Source organism: Urocitellus parryii, chromosome 4, assembly GCF_045843805.1.
Source record: "Urocitellus parryii isolate mUroPar1 chromosome 4, mUroPar1.hap1, whole genome shotgun sequence".
NCBI classification, from domain to species: domain Eukaryota; kingdom Metazoa; phylum Chordata; class Mammalia; order Rodentia; family Sciuridae; genus Urocitellus; species Urocitellus parryii.
In genome coordinates this window covers 142,378,198-142,396,542 of record NC_135534.1, presented here as the reverse complement: position 1 = coordinate 142,396,542, position 18,345 = coordinate 142,378,198, and the positions used below count along the sequence as shown (strand labels likewise).

At 38.5% G+C, this 18,345-nt stretch overlaps 1 protein-coding gene across 1 annotated transcript in view; it reads right to left on the bottom strand.

The window, feature by feature from the left end:
* The window catches only part of Apba1 (amyloid beta precursor protein binding family A member 1), a 200,700-nt gene that overhangs the window by 42,341 nt on the left and 140,014 nt on the right, over nt 1-18,345 (bottom strand). The window lies entirely within an intron of this gene.

The following is an 18,345-nucleotide window of genomic DNA, read 5'->3' as shown; positions in this document are numbered from 1 at the left end:
CAAATACAATTAATTGCAGAATAAAGTTATATTTATCAATAATAACCCTGAATGTAAGTGGATTAAATTTACCAGTCAGAGACTGGATGAATGGATATAAAACCAAACAACAACAACAACAATAACAAAAACACAGCTATATGCTGCATACAAGTAACTCACTTCACTTAAAAGCAACACAGAGACCCAAAGTGAAGGGAAAGATAAAGTTTAAAGTTTGAATTTAAATGAGCAGAAATAACTATATTCATATTAACTAAAGTAAACTTTAAATTTAAAAAGTTTACAAAAAGAGACAAAGAAGGCATATATAGATAGATGAAAGGATTTATTTGGCAAGAAGATATAACAATTATAAGTATATATGCATCCATCATGGGATCACTCAATTACATAAAGCAAATATTATTAGATTTAAAGACATTCCCGGCGACCCACCGGCAGGTCAGGCCCAGCAACCTGCGGAAGGACAGAGCTGCCCCACGTACCTGCAGGGTAGGCGGACCTGCGACCCATCAGCAGAGCAGGTCCAGCGGCCTGCTGAGGGGCAGAGCTGCCCCCTCCCCCTGCACCTGCAAGGTAGGTGGATCTGTGACCAACCGGCAGGTCAGGCCCAGCAACCTGCGGAATGACAGAGCTGCCCAACGCGCCTGCAGGGTAGGCGGACCTGCGACCGACCGGCAGAGCAGACCTAGCGGCCTGCCAGCATGGTAGACAGATCACCCCAATTGGAGGAGGATCACAGCCACTACCTGCCCTGCAAGGGAGTTTCTTCAACTATACAAGAGCAATATAAATAAATAGAGGGAAAATTTCAAAAACACAACAGTTTCACCAAGCAGAAAGAAACGTGAGCAGTATGAAAAGACAAGGAAAGAAAGGACTACAAGCAATGCAGTTCAACTCAACTCTAGAAGAGGTAATAGCTGCAACAGATGGAATGTCAGACAAAGAATTCAGGATATACGTGCTTCAGATGATCTGGAGTCTCAAGGAAGACATGAGACAGCAAAATCAGACAATGAAAGATCACTTTGACAATGAATTACATAAACAAATCCAAGAAGCAAAAGATCAATTACACAGGGAGATAGAGGCAATAAAAAACAAATAGAAATCCTAGAAATGCAGTAAGCAATAAACCAACTTAAAAACTCAATTGAGAATACTACCAGCAGAGTAGAACACTTAGAAGATAGAACATCAGACAATGAAGACAAAGTATTTCAACTTGAAAAGAACATAGACAGCTCAGCAAGACTGATAAGAAACCATGAGCAGAACATCTAAGAAATATGGGATAACATAAAGAGACCAAACTTAAGAGTCATTGGGATACAGGAAGGCATAGAGGTCCAAACCAAAGGAATAAACAATCTATTCAATGAAATAATACAAGAAAACTTCCCAGACTTGAAGAATGAGACAGAATCCCAAATCCTAGAAGCCTACAGGATGCCGAAAGTGCAAAACCATAAGAGATCCACACCTAGACACATTATAATGAAGATGGCCAACATAAAGAATAAGGAGAGAATTTTAAAAGCTACAAGAGAAAGGAAGCAGATTACATTTAGAGGTAAACCAATCAGGATAACAGCTGATCTTTCAACACAGACTCTGAAAGCTAGAAGATCCTGGAATAACATATTTCAAACACTGAAAGAAAATGGGTTCCAACCAAGAATCGTGTATCCGGCGAAATTAAGCTTCAGGATGGAAGATGAAATTAAAACCTTCCACGATAAACAAAAGTTAAAAGAATTTGCAGCTAGAAAACCATCTCTTCAAAAAATCTTTGTCAAAACATTACAGGAAGAGGAAATGGAAAATAACAATGAAAACCAACAGTGGGAGTTAGGACAGCAAAGGGGGAAAATAATCAAAGAGAAAAACAAATCAGGTTTAGTAACATTAATAAACAAATATGGCTAGAAGAACAAACCATATCTCAATAATAACCCTAATAAACTCACCAATTAAGAGACACAGGCTAGTTGAATGGATCACAAAACAAGACACATTTGATAGGAAAAGATATACATAGACTGAAGGTGAAAGGTTGGGAAAAATCATATCACTCATATGGACTGCGGAAACAAGCAGGAGTGTCCATACTCATATCAAATAAAATAGATTTCAAGCCAAAGTTAATCAAAAGGGATAAAGAGGGACACTACATACTGCTCAAGGGAACCATACACCAACAAGACATAACAATCATAAATATATATGCCCCAAACAACGGTGCTGCTATGTTCATCAAGCAAACTCTTCTCAAGTTCAAGAGTCTAATAGACCACCATACAATAATCATGGGAGACTTCAACACACCTCTCTCACCACTGGACAGATCTTCCAAACAAAAGTTGAATAAGGAAACTATAGAACTCAATAACACAATTAACAACCTAGACTTAATTGACATATATAGAATATACCACCCAACATCAAGCAGTTACACTTTTTTCTCAGCAGCACATGGATCCTCCTCAAAAACAGATCATATATTATGTCACAGGGCAACTCTTAGACAATATAAAGGAGTAGAGATAATACCATGCATCCTATCTGATCATAATGGAATGAAACTGAAAATCAACGATAAAAGAAGGAAGGAAAAATCATGCATCACTTGGAGAATGAACAATAGGTTACTGAATGATCAATGGGTTTTAGAAGACATCAAGGAGGAAATTAAAAAATTATTAGAGTTAAATGAAAACACAGACACAACATATCGGAATCTATGGGACACATTGAAAGTGGTTCTAAGAGGAAAATTCATTGCTTGGAGTTCATTCCTTAAAAAAAGAAAAAACCAACAAATAAATGATCTCATACTTCATCTCAAAATCCTAGAAAAAGAAGAGCAAAACAACAGCAAAAGAAGTAGAAGGCAAGAAATAATTAAAATCAGAGCTGAAATTAATGAAATCGAAACAAAAGAAACAATTGAAAAAATTGACAAAACTAAAAGTTGGTTCTTTGAAAAAATAAATAAAATCTACAGACCCTTAGCCATGCTAACGAAGAGAAGAAGAGAGAGAACTCAAATTACTAGCATACGAGATGAAAAAGGCAATATCACAACAGACACTTCAGAAATACAGAAGATAATCAGAAATTATTTTGAATCCTTATACTCCAATAAAATAGAAGATAGTGAAGGCATCGATAAATTTCTTAAGTCATATAATCTGCCCAGATTGAGTCAGGAGGATATAGACAACCTAAACAGACCAATATCAATGGAGGAAATAGAAGAAACCATCAAAAGATTACCATCTAAGAAAAGCCCATATACAGGGTATACAGCAGAGTTTTACAAAACCTTTAAAGAGGAACTAATACCAATACTTTTCAAGCTCTTTCAGGAAATAGAAAAAGAGGGAGAACTTCCAAATTCATTCTACAAGGCCAACATCACCCTGATTCCGAAACCAGACAAAGATACTTCAAAGAAAGAAAACTACAGACCAATATCTCTAATGAACCTAGATGCAAAAATCCTCAATAAAATTCTGGCGAATTGGATACAAAAACATATCAAAAAAATTGTGCACCATGATCAAGTAGGATTCATCCCTGGTATGCAAGGCTGGTTCAATATACGGAAATCAATAAATGTTATTCACCACATCAATAGGCTTAAAAATAAGAACCATATGATCATCTCTATAGATGTGGAAAAAGCATTCGACAAAGTACAGCATCCCTTTATGTTCAAAACTCTCAAAAAACTAGGGATAACAGGAACATACCTCAACATTGTAAAGGCAATCTATGCTAAGCCTCAGGCTAGCATCATTCTGAATGGAGAAAAATTGAAGGCATTCCCTCTAAAATCTGGAACAAGACAGGGATGCCCTCTCTCACCACTTCTGTTCAACATAGTTCTCGAAACACTGGCCAGAGCAATTAGACAGATGAAAGAAATTAAAGGCATAAAAATAGGAAAAGAAGAACTCAAATTATCACTATTTGCAGATGACATGATTCTATACCTAGCAGACCCAAAAGAAACTATTAGAGCTAATAAATGAATTCAGCAAAGTGGCAGGATATAAAATCAACACGCATAAATCAAAGGCATTCCTGTATATCAGTGACAAATCCTCTGAAATGGAAATGAGGACAACCACTCCATTCACAATATCCTCAAAAATAATAAAATACTTGGGAATCAACCTAACAAAAGAGGTGAAAGACTTATACAATGAAAACTACAGAACCCTAAAGAGAGAAATTGAAGAAGATCTTAGAAGATGGAAAAATATACCCTGTTCATGGATAGGCAGAACTAACATCATCAAAATGGCGATATTACCAAAAGTTCTCTATAGGTTTAATGCAATGCCAATCAAAATCCCAATGGCATTTCTTGTAGAAATAGAGAAAGCAATCATGAAATTCATATGGAAGAATAAAAGACCCAGAATAGCAAAAACAATGCTAAGCAGGAAGTGTGAATCAGGTGGTATAGCGATACCAGACTTCAAACTATACTACAGAGCAATAGTGACAAAAACAGCATGGTACTGGTACCAAAACAGGCAGGTGGACCAATGGTACAGAATAGAGGACACAGTAACCAATCCACAAAACTACAACTTTCTTATATTTGATAAAGGGGCTAAAAGCATGCAATGGAGAAAGGATAGCATCTTCAACAAATGGTGCTGGGAAAACTGGAAATCCATATGCAACAAAATGAAACTGAATCCCTTTCTCTCGCCATGCACAAAAGTTAACTCAAAATGGATCAAGAAGCTTGATATCAAATCAGAGACACGGCATCTGATAGAAGAAAATGTTGGCTACGACCTACATACTGTGGGGTCGGGCTCCAAATTCCTCAATAGGACACCCATAGCACAAGAGTTAACATCTAGAATCAACAAATGGGACTTACTCAAACTAAAAAGTTTTTTCTCAGCAAAAGAAACAATAAGAGAGGTAAATAGGGAGCCTACATCATGGGAACAAATCTTTACTCCTCACACTTCAGATAGAGCCCTAATATCCAGAGTATATAAAGAACTCAAAAAATTAGACAATAAGATAACAAATAACCCAATCAACAAATGGGCCAAGGACCTGAACAGACACTTCTCAGAGGAGGACATACAATAAATCAACAAGTACATGGAAAAATGCTCACCATCTCTAGCAGTCAGAGAAATGCAAATCAAAACCACCCTAAGATACCATCTCACTCCAGTAAGATTGGCAGCCATTATGAAGTCAAACAACAACAAGTGCTGGCGAGGATGTGGGGAAAAGGGTACACTTCTACATTGTTGGTGGGACTGCAAATTGGTGCAGCCAATTTGGAAAGCAGTATGGAGATTTCTTGGAAAGCTGGGAATGGAACCACCATTTGACCCAGCTATTCCCCTTCTCGGTCTATTCCCTAAAGACCTAAAAAGAGCATGCTACAGGGACACTGCTACATCGATGTTCATAGCAGCACAATTCACAATAGCAAGACTGTGGAATCAACCTAGATGCCCTTCAATAGACGAATGGATAAAAAAATGTGGCATTTATACACAATGGAGTATTACTCTGCATTAAAAAAATGACAAAATCATAGAATTTGGAGGGAAATGGATGGCATTAGAGCAGATTATGCTAAGTGAAGCTAGCCAAGCCCTAAAATACAAATGCCAAATGTCTTCTTTGATATAAGGAGAGTAACTAAGAACAGACTAGGGAAGAAGAGCACGAGAAGAAGACCAACATTAAACAAGGATGAGAGGTGGGAGGGAAAGGGAGAGAGAAGGGAAATTGCATGGAAATGGAAGGAGACCCTCAGGGTTATACAAAATTACATACAAGAGGAAGTGAGGGGAAAGGGGAAAATAATACAAGGGGGAGGAATGAATTACAGTAGAGGGGGTAGAGAGAGAAGAGAAGAGGGGAGGGGAGGGGAGGGGAGGGGAGGGGGGATAGTGGAGGATAGGAAAGGCAGCAGAATACAACAGACATGAGTATGTCAATATGTAAATCAATGGAAGTGTAACTGATGTGATGCTGCAATCTGTATACGGCGTAAAAATGGGAGTTCATAACCCACTTGAATCAAAGTGTGAAATATGATATATCAAGAACTATGTAATGTTTTGAACAACCAACAATAAAAAAAAATAAAGACATTCCCGACTTCAAGGGCTTCCCAGTTGGAATTGAGGAACCTGATGCTATTGGCCAAAGGCACATAGGAAAGTTCCAGCAACTCTGGCCACAGCAGCAGACTGGCAGTCGTAACTGAGAATTCCATGGTACTTACAAGCTTTAGGGAACCAACAGGTCTGAAAGTAACTCCTCTGCTCTAAAGAAGGTGCTCACTTTGGACCTCCCAGCCCCAGATTAGAGATTGACTCTAATACAATAATACAATAGATTGACTCTAATACAATAATACAATATATTGACTCTAATAAAATGATAGTTGGATAATTTCAATACCCCACTTTCTTCAATAGACAGGTCAACTGGACAGAAAATCAACAAAGAAACATCTGAGCTTACCCACACTACACCAAATGGACCTAACAGGCATTTACCGAACATTTCACCCAACAGCAGCAGAATACATGTTCTCCTCATCAGCACCTGGAGTATTCTGCACAACATATCATATATCAGACCACAAATAAGTCTCTATAGTTTTAAAAAATTAAAGCCATGTGAGGTGGTACATGCCTATAATCCCAGCTACTCAGAAAGCTAAAGCAGGAGGATCACAAGTTTGAGGCCAGCCCAAGCAACTTAGGAAGGCCCTGTCTCAAAAAAGTGAAATCACATAATTTATCTTCTTAGATCACAATGGATTAAAACTATAAATCAACAAGAAGAATGGAAAGTCTACAAATACATGAAAACTGAATATTATGTTCCTAATTGACTAATTGGTAATGAAATAAAAGATATAAAAAATTTTAGAAACTAATAAAAATGACAGCACAACATACCAAGATTTATAGGACACAGCAAAAGCAGTGCTGAGAGGGAAGCTCATAGCAATAAAGGCATCATTTTAGTCATTTTTTTTTTTGGTCACTGAGACTAAAAGACCTGTCTAGAACAATTAGAGGAGGAAATGTTTATTTGGTGCTCACAGTTTTCGAAGTCTCATTCCATAAATATCTGACTCCATTTCTCTGGGGCTGAGGGGAGGTAGAACATCATGGCAGAAGGGTGTGGAGGAGGAAAGCAGCTCAGAACATGGCAATCAGGAAGCAGAGAGAGTGTTTTGATCACCAGGACAAAATAAAAACCCTAAAGGCACAACCCAGTGACCTACCTCCTCTAGCCACACCCTACCTGCCTATAGTTACCAGCCAGTTAATTCATATCAGTTGCTTAATCCACTGATTAGGGTTCATCCCTCATAACCTAATCACTTCACCTCTGAAATCCTTGCATTGTCTCACATATGAGCTTTTGGGGAATACCTCATATCTAAACCATAACATGCATACATGGAAAAAAAAAAAAACAGAAAGATCTCAAATGACCAAACAATGTACCTCAAGGATTTAGAAAAATAAGAAAAAATCCAAACACAAAGTTAGTAGAAGAAAACAAATAATAAAATCAGAGCATAAATAAACAAAATCAAAACTAAACAGCAAACAAACCAGCTGGGCATGGTGGCTAATGACTATGATCTCAGCTACTTGGAGGCTGAGGCAGGGAGATCAGCCTCTGCAATGTAATGAAAATGTGTGTCAAAATAAAAGATAGAATGGGCTGGGGTGGGTACTGGGTTCAACCCCCAAATACAAATAACAACAATAACAACAACATCAACCCTCCTTCCCAAAACTCACTAAAAATTACAAAAGATCAATAAAATAAAGAATTATCTTTTGAGGGATAGGGCAGAGCACTTGCCTAGCATGTGTGAGGCCCTGGGTTTGATTCTTAGCAGTGCATATAAAATAAAATAAAGGTCATTGACAACTAAAAAAATATTAAAAGAAAAAAGAATTGGCTTTTGAAAGGATAAACAAAACTGATAAACTTTTAGCTGGACTAACCAAGAAAAAAGGGGAAGAGACCGAAACAAAATCAGAGATGAAAAAGACATTAAAACTAATACCACAGAAATACAGATGATCATAAGAAACCACTCTGAACCATACTGTGCTAAAAAACTGGAAAACCTAGAAGAAATGGTTAAATTCCCAAACACATATAATCTAGAAAATTAAATCAAGAAGAAACAGACCAATAATGAGTAATGAGAATGAAGCAATAATTAAAAATTTCCCATCTTAAAAAAGGCCAGGACTAATGGACTTTACAAATAACAAGTCCTTCAAAATATTTAAAGAACTAATTCTAATTCTTTTTAAAAATTTTTCTTCTTACACTATACCAAAAAATTGAAGTGGAAGGAACTCAGTTGCATTCTTTTCATGAGGCCAGTATTACCCTCAAACCAAAACCAAAGGTTCAATAAGAAAACTATAGACCTATATCACTGATGAACACATATACAAAAATTCTCATTAAGCATTAGCAAATCAAATCCAACAGAACATCAAAAAGGCCACAGACCTTGATTAGGTGGGATTCATCTCAGGCATGCAAGGATGGTTCAACATATGTGAATCAATAAACATAATACAAAGGACAAAAACCACGTGATCGTTTTAATAGATGTAGAAAAAGCCTTTGATAGATTCAGCATCCATTCATGATAAAAACTCTCAACAAATTGGAAGAGAGGAATTGACTGCAAAATACTAAAGGTCATACATATGAAAAACCCACAGCCTTATCATACCAAATGGGGAAAGGCTGAAAGCGTTTCCTCTGGGAACAGGGAAAAAGACAAAATGTTTACTGTTACACTCTTATTTAATATAGTACTAGAAGACTTAGTGAGGGCAATTAGGCAAGTTAGAGAAATAAAGGGCATCTAAATCGGAAAAGAAACAACTAAATTATCAGTGTTTGCATATGACATGATTATATACATAGAAAAATCTAAATACTCCACAAAAACTTGTTCAAACTTATAAATGAATTCAGTAAAATTGGAGGAAACAAAAGTAACTTGCAAAAACTAGCAATCCCATTCATAACAGCTACAAAAAATATTTAGGAGTGAACTTACCCAAGGAAGTGAAAGATCTCTAAAAGGAAAAGTATAAAACATTGATGAAAGTAATTATAAAGGACACACAAAAAATGGAAAGATATCCCATGTTCACAGATTGGAAGAATCAATTTTGTTAAAATGATAGTACCCAATGCAATGTATGGTTCAGGGCAATTTCCATTAAAATACCAATGACTTTTTCCCACAGAAATAGAAAAAAAAGTTCTAAAATGAACATGGAACCCAAAAGACCCAGAATATTCAAAGTAATCCTGAGGGGTGGTGGTGAGAGACAGGATGCAGGAGGCATCACAATACCTGACTTCAAAATATTCTGTAAAGTTGTAATAAATAACAACATGCTCCTGGCATATAACAGACATAGAGACCAGTGGCACAGAATTTAGAGTCCCAAAGTTAACCCATGCTCATTCAATCAAAGATTTTTGATAAAGGAATCAAGAACAAATAGTGGAGAAAGGAAAGTCTTCAATAAATGGACCTGGTAAAATTGTACATGCACATGCAGAAGAATGACTAGATCCTTCCTCTCACTGTACACAAAAATCAACTAAAAATGGATCAAAAACCTAACTCTTTAAGCCTAAAATTACAAAAGTACTACAAGAAGACATAGGAGAAACATTTTAAGACATTGGTATAAGAAATCGTTTTTTAGATGGGATCCCAAAGGCATAGGCAATGAAAGTGAAAAATTGACAAATGGGATTATATCAAACGAGTAAGCTTCTGCACAGCGAAGAAAATAATCAACAGAACTAAGAGACATGCTACAGAATGGAAGAAAATATGTGCAAATTATGCATCTGACAAGAGACTGACTTCCAGAATATATAAAGAACTCAAAAAAAAAAAAAAAAAACCAAAACCCAAAACCGAACCTCCCAAAAAAATCTAATTAAAAAATGGGCTGAAGAGCCAAACACTTCTGGACTCATAAAAATGCAAAACAATAAAAAAAGAACTAAACACTTCTCAAAGGATGACATACAAATGACCAATAAGTACATGAAAAAATACTCAATTCCACTAATCATTAGAGAAATGTAAATCAAAACTATAATGAGATATCATCCTAGTTAGAATGGCTGTTATTAAAAAGACCAAAAATAACAAACACTGGCAAGGAAGTGGGAACTCGTATTTACTGATGGTGAGAATGTAAATTAGTATAGCCACTAGGGAAAAGAGTATGAAGATAGATCAAAAAAATGAAAACTAGGACTACTGTCTGATCCAGTTATTCCACTAGGGTATATACCCAAAGGAGATGACATCATTATATTAAAAAGATACTTGCACTCCCAAGTTTATTGCAGCACTTTTCACAAGAGCCAAAACAATGGAGGCAACCCAGATGCCCTTTAGGGGATAAAGAAAATGTGGTATCTTTACATAATGGACTACTATTTGGCCATAAAAGAATAAAATCCAACCATTTGTAGCAACACGGATGAAACATTTCATTAAGTGAAACTAGTCAGACACAGAAAGACAAATATCACATGTTCTCACTCAGTTGTGGAAAACAGCAAGTCAACCTTGTAGAAGAACAGAACAGCATAGGGGTTTCTATAGACTGGGAAGGTCAGGGAGGAGGGGAACCAAACACAGAGGGGGGAATCACTTCTGGTCCTTTCATACAGTGGAGTACCTATTTGTTAAAACTGTCTATGATACATTTAAAAATGATGAGAAGAATGTAAAATTCCCACCACATAAAATGATTAATGGTCATGATATAAATGCTTATTACCCTGATTTGCTATCACACATAATGTATCACACATCTTGTAATGAAGATGTACAAATGTTGTCTCAGTAAAACATATAGCACCCAAGAAAACAATGTTGATGATCTTAAGAACACTGTGCTGTCATCAAATAGAAATCATCATCCAGGACACTGTATCATCCCTGGAAAATTAACACTGCTCAACTGGGAAGGATTGGGGTCAACATTCTTACCGGGATCTTTTGTAAAATTAAAGATTATGATTACTCCTAAAATTCTACTTGATATTTTTCACATAAAATTAGAATGGAAAAGTTAAAAGAAAAAAGAGTGCTATGGTTTGAATATATCCCAAAGTCCACGCACTAGAAACTTAATCCCCCATGTAATCATGTTGAGAGATGGGAATTTATGTGGGGATCAGAGGCCACTGACCCCACCAATGGACTAAGGCTGCTACTGTGGGAGTAGAGTAAGTTATAAAAAAAGAGGGTTCAGCCCTCTTCCCTTATCTGTCTCCTCACTTACTCTCTTGCCTTCTGCCACGTTATGACACAGTGCAGGACCTCAACAGATGTTGAGGTCTTGGATTTCCCAGCCTCCAGAACTGTAAGGCAAATAAATTTCTATTCTTCATAAATTATCCAGTCTGTGGTATTTGTTATATCAAAGTGGAAAATGGACTGAGACAAAGAGATGAATGTGAATGATGAAATAGAAGTGCTCTGCAAGAGAGTAACTGGAATATCAAATCATTAAAAGAGGCCCTTAGAAAAACTGATTCAGCCCCTACAGACTTTTGCTGAAATAGTCTTCTTTATAACTGAAAAGACCTTTTCTGATCATGCTGCAAAAGTTGCATGTGAATTGAAGAAGGCTATTTTATTGTAAGATTCAATGTTTTTTTTTAATATGATAACCCCCCGCAAATCAACACAACCACTCTGTTCTAAGAATCTGTATATAGTTAGAAATTCTAACCTAGTTGTTTTTCATAAAAAATAAGCAAAGGTTATATTTATAATTTTTAGGGTTTTTTTTTCAAGTTGAAGTTTTAATTAGATCCCTTCTTCCCCATACTATGAAACTCTGGTCCTCATTTTAAGTGAATTAATGTCAAGTCATTGTTTGAATGTCCATTTATGCAGGGAATCTTTAGAACATCCCACCCTGTGGTTAAAATGTGATGCAAAAGTTACCATGATGGGCCCAAACACATTTGGAGGGAGGCCACTGTTACAGTGTTCCAGTCACAATGTGTGGAACCCAGAGAACTCCAGCACAAAGGCTATTGATTGGCTGAAGTAAACAGCAATCAATTCCTAAGACATTAAGTCTTTAAACCCACCTTGATTCACTTTCCAATATTAGGGTCCATTTTCAATAACACAGTGTGATTATAGGGATCATAAGTGACATTTCTCCCTTGAAAGAGACTTTGCTATTTTGATCTCATATTGTGACCTAAACTTGCCTCTTGTGTTTCAGGACAGTGAAGTGGTTAAATGCTCAAGTCCTGGCCTCTGGCAGAGTAGACTCTGAATTCTGCCTCTGTCACTTACAGCTTTGAGCCTGGGGCAGGTAGATCATCTTCTCTCATCCTTCCTGAGAAATGGGGAGAACAGTTACTATCCACCTCCTGGGACTGATGTGAGGACTGATTGGTAATAACACACCAGCTCAGTGCCTGGGTACTACAAAACACTCCACAAATGTTAGCCGTCTCTTAGGATCTCAACTTTACAAAAATTATTTCAGCCCTCTGGAAGATGGCTCACAAGGCGGACACACACCCATGGGGATAGTTTCCTCATCATCTGGTTTCCATCCTCATTAGAATTTCATTCATGGATAAAAATTAAAAAGAACACAGAAGGCTCTATAAAATCATACTACAAAGACTCTATTAACTCACAGACCTCAACGCTCTTGATAGCATGTTGGTATGAACAGCTCATTACTGGCTAAAGCTGGGGGGATGTGTACCATGGCTGTGTGCAACTTCTGGCATGTCCCCAGTCTCCAGTGCAAGAAGCTATTTGGGGATATAAGAGTTGAGAGTGATGCTATTACAGTGACTGATTTACAAAAGAGAATCACATGCATCTACCCTATCCTATTGTTAATTTATAACCAAGCTCAGGTATGACCTTGATATACTGCTAATTAGGACACCTGGTGAAAGAACCCAGCAGCACATATGAGACATTTAAAAATGATGAGAAGAATGTAAAATTTGTCAACCTGACAAGTCCCAGTAAACGCTGTTCCTTTTCTCCAAGGGCATGTGCTGACCAAAAATCATTATAATGAAGGGTCAGAGAATATTTTAAAATGTTATAGTTTTGCTATTTCCAAATGCGACTTAGATATTTACTAATTTTACACATGGAACAACTCATAGAACTTGAGAATAAGGTGTTTGGTTTTCTTTCTTCTTTTTTTTTAAGTGATTTCAAGCAGCCTGCAGTACCACATGAGACTTGGACTAAGCGTTTATGAGCTTAGTACAAGAGGTCTCTTGCTAAGCACCTATTTACTGTAATTTAAAACATAGTTTTAAACAAGCTCTGAGCAAAACATCCTCAATTCAAAAATTTCTAGTCCTTCCACTGCTTGCAGAATAAATTCTAGGCTAGTCTGTCACTGAAGGACCTCCCAGAGTTGGTCTTAATTCCTTTACTGCTTCCCCTCCACTTTTGTTTATCCTTTGTGATCAAGAAAAAAGTGAATGATTTTTCCCCCTCCGGCATATAACTTGCATGTTTCTGCTGAGTGGCTTTGTTTTTGCTCTTTTTTTGAATTTCCTATGTCCATGAGCTTCCAAAGGTTCATTCCAAAAATTACTCTTTCACACAGTCTTCCCAAGTCTCCTAAGTGACAGGAATCCCCCCTCCTGGAAGAACTGCTTGCAAGCACCTCATCTGCACCTTTCTGCTAGTCATCACTCTCTCCCTTGTATTTTATAAAACTGTAATACTAAATTATAGATTTTAATTGTACCATTTTAATAAGCACCATGAAGGCAGGGTTTATGATTAATTTACATGTTTCCTTTCAAAGTGTCCAATACAGAGCCCCTCATAAAATATACAATAGGAGTTCAATACATGTGCTGGATGGAAAGAGGCACAGATACCTATCTTATACCAGAAGGAGGAGGAGATGAAAAACAGGTAACAAAGTAGGTTCTGAACACACATTCCACACTGTACTTCTGTGTTCTTGTGGTTCTTGGTATCCTTGTGCATCTCTGTGTTCTCTTCCCTGCTCCTTGATCACGGTATGTCTCCTCTCTCTTGCAAAAAGTGCATCCCTACAGGATTAGTGGAATGGTGGTTATGATGGAGGAAACAAGCCTTCTCAAAGGTGGCATTTCATATACACTGTGCAGAGCACCTGGCCATTCCATTCCTTTCCAACTGGAATGTTCTAATTCCACTTCTTTTTCAGATAGGATTTCGAAGGTGTGGTTACCTAGGGCAGGCCATGTCTCAAGCCCTAGTTTTTCTGGTGAACATTGTTTTGAGACTATGTGGGGCTTTGAGTTCCAGTTTCCTTAATAGCTTTTTGTTTAATACTTATTGCTTTATCTGGCTTTTCCCCCCATTTCTTTCTCAAATGAATGTACATTGTTTCCTTTGAGGATCTATGTTGTTTTAATTAACCTTAGAATTATTAACTCCCCAATAAATGATTGTTTTTTTCTTACCTCAAGATATATTTCCATGTCTGAAAGTTGAAACTGGTTAAGAATTCTATAATTATTCACTCTCAATTCAAACTATATTATCAGTGCATACTTGTATTTCCTTAATGTGGTGAAGTAGGAAAGTTAGTATAGGCACATTGTAGGGGCATAATTATGTCATTAAAATGATAATAGCCTAAGCTTAATGAAGAGTTTTATATATACATTTATAATGGATTCAATTAATGCCAGTGGAATATTTTGAGATAACTGTCAGTTAAACTATTCTACCCATTTCTGTTCTCTCTCTCCCCATAGGCAAAGCTCTCCCATTCCCAGCCCCAAGTCCATTAACCTGTGTAAAAGCTGTAAGGAAAAGACCTGAACAACTCGGAGCTGCAGAGAGCCTTGCCAGGAAGCACTCTACTTAGTTGCCAATTTCATCATGGAGGCCACACAAATAATTCATTATATCACCATCATAAGGGTTATAAGCCTCTGTTCTCAAAGACAAAAAATAAAATATTCAGATAAATATAAACCAGAGTCACCTGTGTAAGGATGAACCCTTTTACATCTGATAAAGCTGATCCACAAACAGAGATTACCTTGCCCCACTTTAAAACAGCCTCAGTGTATTTGTTTGAAATGCATCACAATTTGGACAAATGAGGGAGCCATTCATTCAGTTCCCCTTTCAGGTCCATTCATTCCTTGGTTATCTTCCCATACTTTTATTCCCAGGGCCTAAGCTCAGTGGAAGGAAAAAAACCAAAGTCGGTTTTAATCCATCTTGAGAGATGCAACCAAGAGAACATGATTTGCTGCAACAGCACAATACCTGCTAAGAACAGTGGCAGCTATGATTTTCAAAGGGCTTACTGTGTCAGGCACTGTACAAGGACACATTATACCCATTACCTCACTTACTGGCAAAGCAGTTCCTTATACACTGGGCACTAATGGCCACTCATTTTCATTAACACCACAGAAGCAAAAGATGCAACAGAGCATGGAATGAGAGGCTGTGGCATTCAAAGTCACTCACTTGTTAGAATGTGGAGACTCAGATTGCAGCCATGATGGAGACAGCAAAGAACACACCGTCTAAGCATCTTGCTGAGTGACCAAAAGGCCTCTTCCCCCTCCAGGTTGCCTGCATGCCCATGCTGCAGGCAAAGCTGGTTACATTCCCTCCATCCTGCTTTGCTCACTTATTCCTATTCTCCAGGAAAAGGCAGAGAACAGCTTATGACCTAACAGGATGAGATTAAGAACTAAAAGCAAAGCAGTAACGTTGTAAAGCCTGAGGAGGCACGTACCTCTCCTTCATGACACTCCAACTGGTACATCCAAAAGTTTTCCATCTTTCTGGATGCTGTTTGAGCAGCTGGATTAGCTCTAGTACATCCACTTATGAGCTGAGGCTAACTCCTGACCTAAGTGCCCGTTTGGTGGATTGTTTCCAGTGGTGTTAAGTGCCCGAGTCAATAATGCAACTGGTAACAGGAGATGTGATGACTTACTGGGGAGTCCAAAGCTCCACATTAACCTCTCAGCGCCCAAGCGGTCGAGGCTGTTGTACGTCACTGGTGGAGCATAATCAGGTGATGTTTTTGAGAAAAGCTGGCCTACCCCCTCTGGCAGTGGCACCTACTATTTCTGGGGGAAATAAACTCAGCTCTGAGGTGCTACCAGTAACTTTCACACACCCCAAACTCTGCTATGTTTATAGAACCTGTGAAGAAGCAAGCATCCAGCTCAGGAGGAAGGAAAGAGTGGGAGCAGGAAAAGGTTCTCTGGGGCCCTATATCAGACTGCACCTGGGCACATGAGGGGAGCTCAGAGAACACTGGCAAGCCAGTAGCAGGGGCTTTGGCAGGGGGCACCAGATGCTGAAGTGGACCTTCACCCCTCTTCAGATTTACTGACTGTCTCATGCTGCAATGCAAAGAAAGAGGGCTATGAAAAGCCAGTGGCACATAAAAGAGCTGTCCCAGTGTCAGTATGGTTTGAATCAAACCAACAGATAATCCCAAATTGGGTTCAAGAGCTGAACCACAACAACTGGTCCAGAACAGACAACAGTACTGTCAAGACAAGGCCAGGCAGAACTGAGTCATGGAAACCAAACTAGTAGTGCAGTGTTGAGCCAAGCAAGAGGCCAGAGGGAGGCTCCCAGGGCCTTTCATGGCAACGGGAAGATGACTTCACATTTCTTTCTTACTAAGCTCTCTCAGACTTGCTGGCAGGTCTCTCTGAGTTTACCTGTTTATTTAATGTACTTGTGATGGGGTCAAATGGTAGAAAAAAGAGACCTAAAGGATCTGAACCAATTTACAGCTGGAAAATCTACCCCTGCTACCTGGTTTCTTATGCTGTGGACAAGCTCTGCAAGCCAAAGTGGGAAATAGAGAGAGGGCTTCTTTGGCCATTCCCCCCTCTCCCTCATTGTACTTGGGCTTCTGACCACTCTTGCTGGCAGTTAGATTGCACCTACTATAACTCAGGCCAGTCTGATGCAATTCTTACAGCTACCACTCGAGAAAGCCCTTTTAAAATAGCATTGTAGGACATATTCCTTCCTAGTTAACAGCACCGGGCATCTCCTGAAACAATTTTTCTTTCCATTAATAATTTAAAAGAGAGAAAATCTTTGCATCTCGACTCTCATATGTCTAGACTGAACACTCCCTACCATTTAACTCTTCCTTGCTCATGGCAAAGCCACATCTCTATTATCACTCTTGAAAATTGCTTTGGTTTGGATTCAGGAGCCATTCAGATGAGGGCCTCTGAGGCCATTAGAGTTTTCATGGCTACCATGGAAAGCCTGTAACTTTTCCAGTTATTAGCTGCAAGTGACCAGTTCACACAAGATTTAAAAATCACTAGATTATAAGAAAACAAAAACAAATGCTCGGCCTTCTGGAAAAGGTATAGAAAGCATCTACACATAGCACCCTATTGGCACAAGAGAACTCCGAATTCTTCCCCTGGCTTTTTTGTTTTCATTTTTCCTTCCCTTTAATGTTCATTCTGCACCTGAAGTCTACTTAATTATTCACCACCACCTTCTCCATGCCTCATCAATAATGGATAGCGTCTGTGATGGTAAACTGCAGTAGCAAGAAGGCGGCTGAGAGGGGAACATTAAGGAGAAGATGCATAGCCGAGGGAGAGATCAGGACACCAAAACAGACAGCCTCAAGGCCTCTTCTCTCTGAATGGCACCCCCAGCACCAGCAATACTCCTTGATTCTGGGCTTTGTATTTTTTTTTTTTTTTTTTTTTACATCTTGACACACAAAGAAATGATAATGTTTGTACAATATACTACATCAACTGGAGCCCAGGGGAGGCTGCCCAGGGTTAAAGGAAACATGCTTGGTGGCCCAGGTTATCTCCATCCCCAAAGTCTAGGGAGATTACCAGCAAACTGGTTGAAAAGCTGCTGTAATCACGAGTTTTTACAGTGGACTTTCTGGCTACTGGTAGCCCCTTGAGAATAATTCACCATGGGCATGCCTAGTTTTTCAGGAGAGCATCTCCTCTTTTTCATTTCCACAGCTCTCCCTAGTCCCAGCGTTCTCTGGTGTAGCCCCCTGTCCCACTTTTGTGCTGGCTTACACATACCTTCCCCTTTATACCACTTTGGCTTCATTCTCTATCAGTCACTGTGGGATCTGCAGACGTGCCTACTTGTCAGCCAGAGACAGAACACATACAGCCTGAGAGCTGAAAACCGCTGGCTGTGGTGGAAGTCAAGGCCAGAAG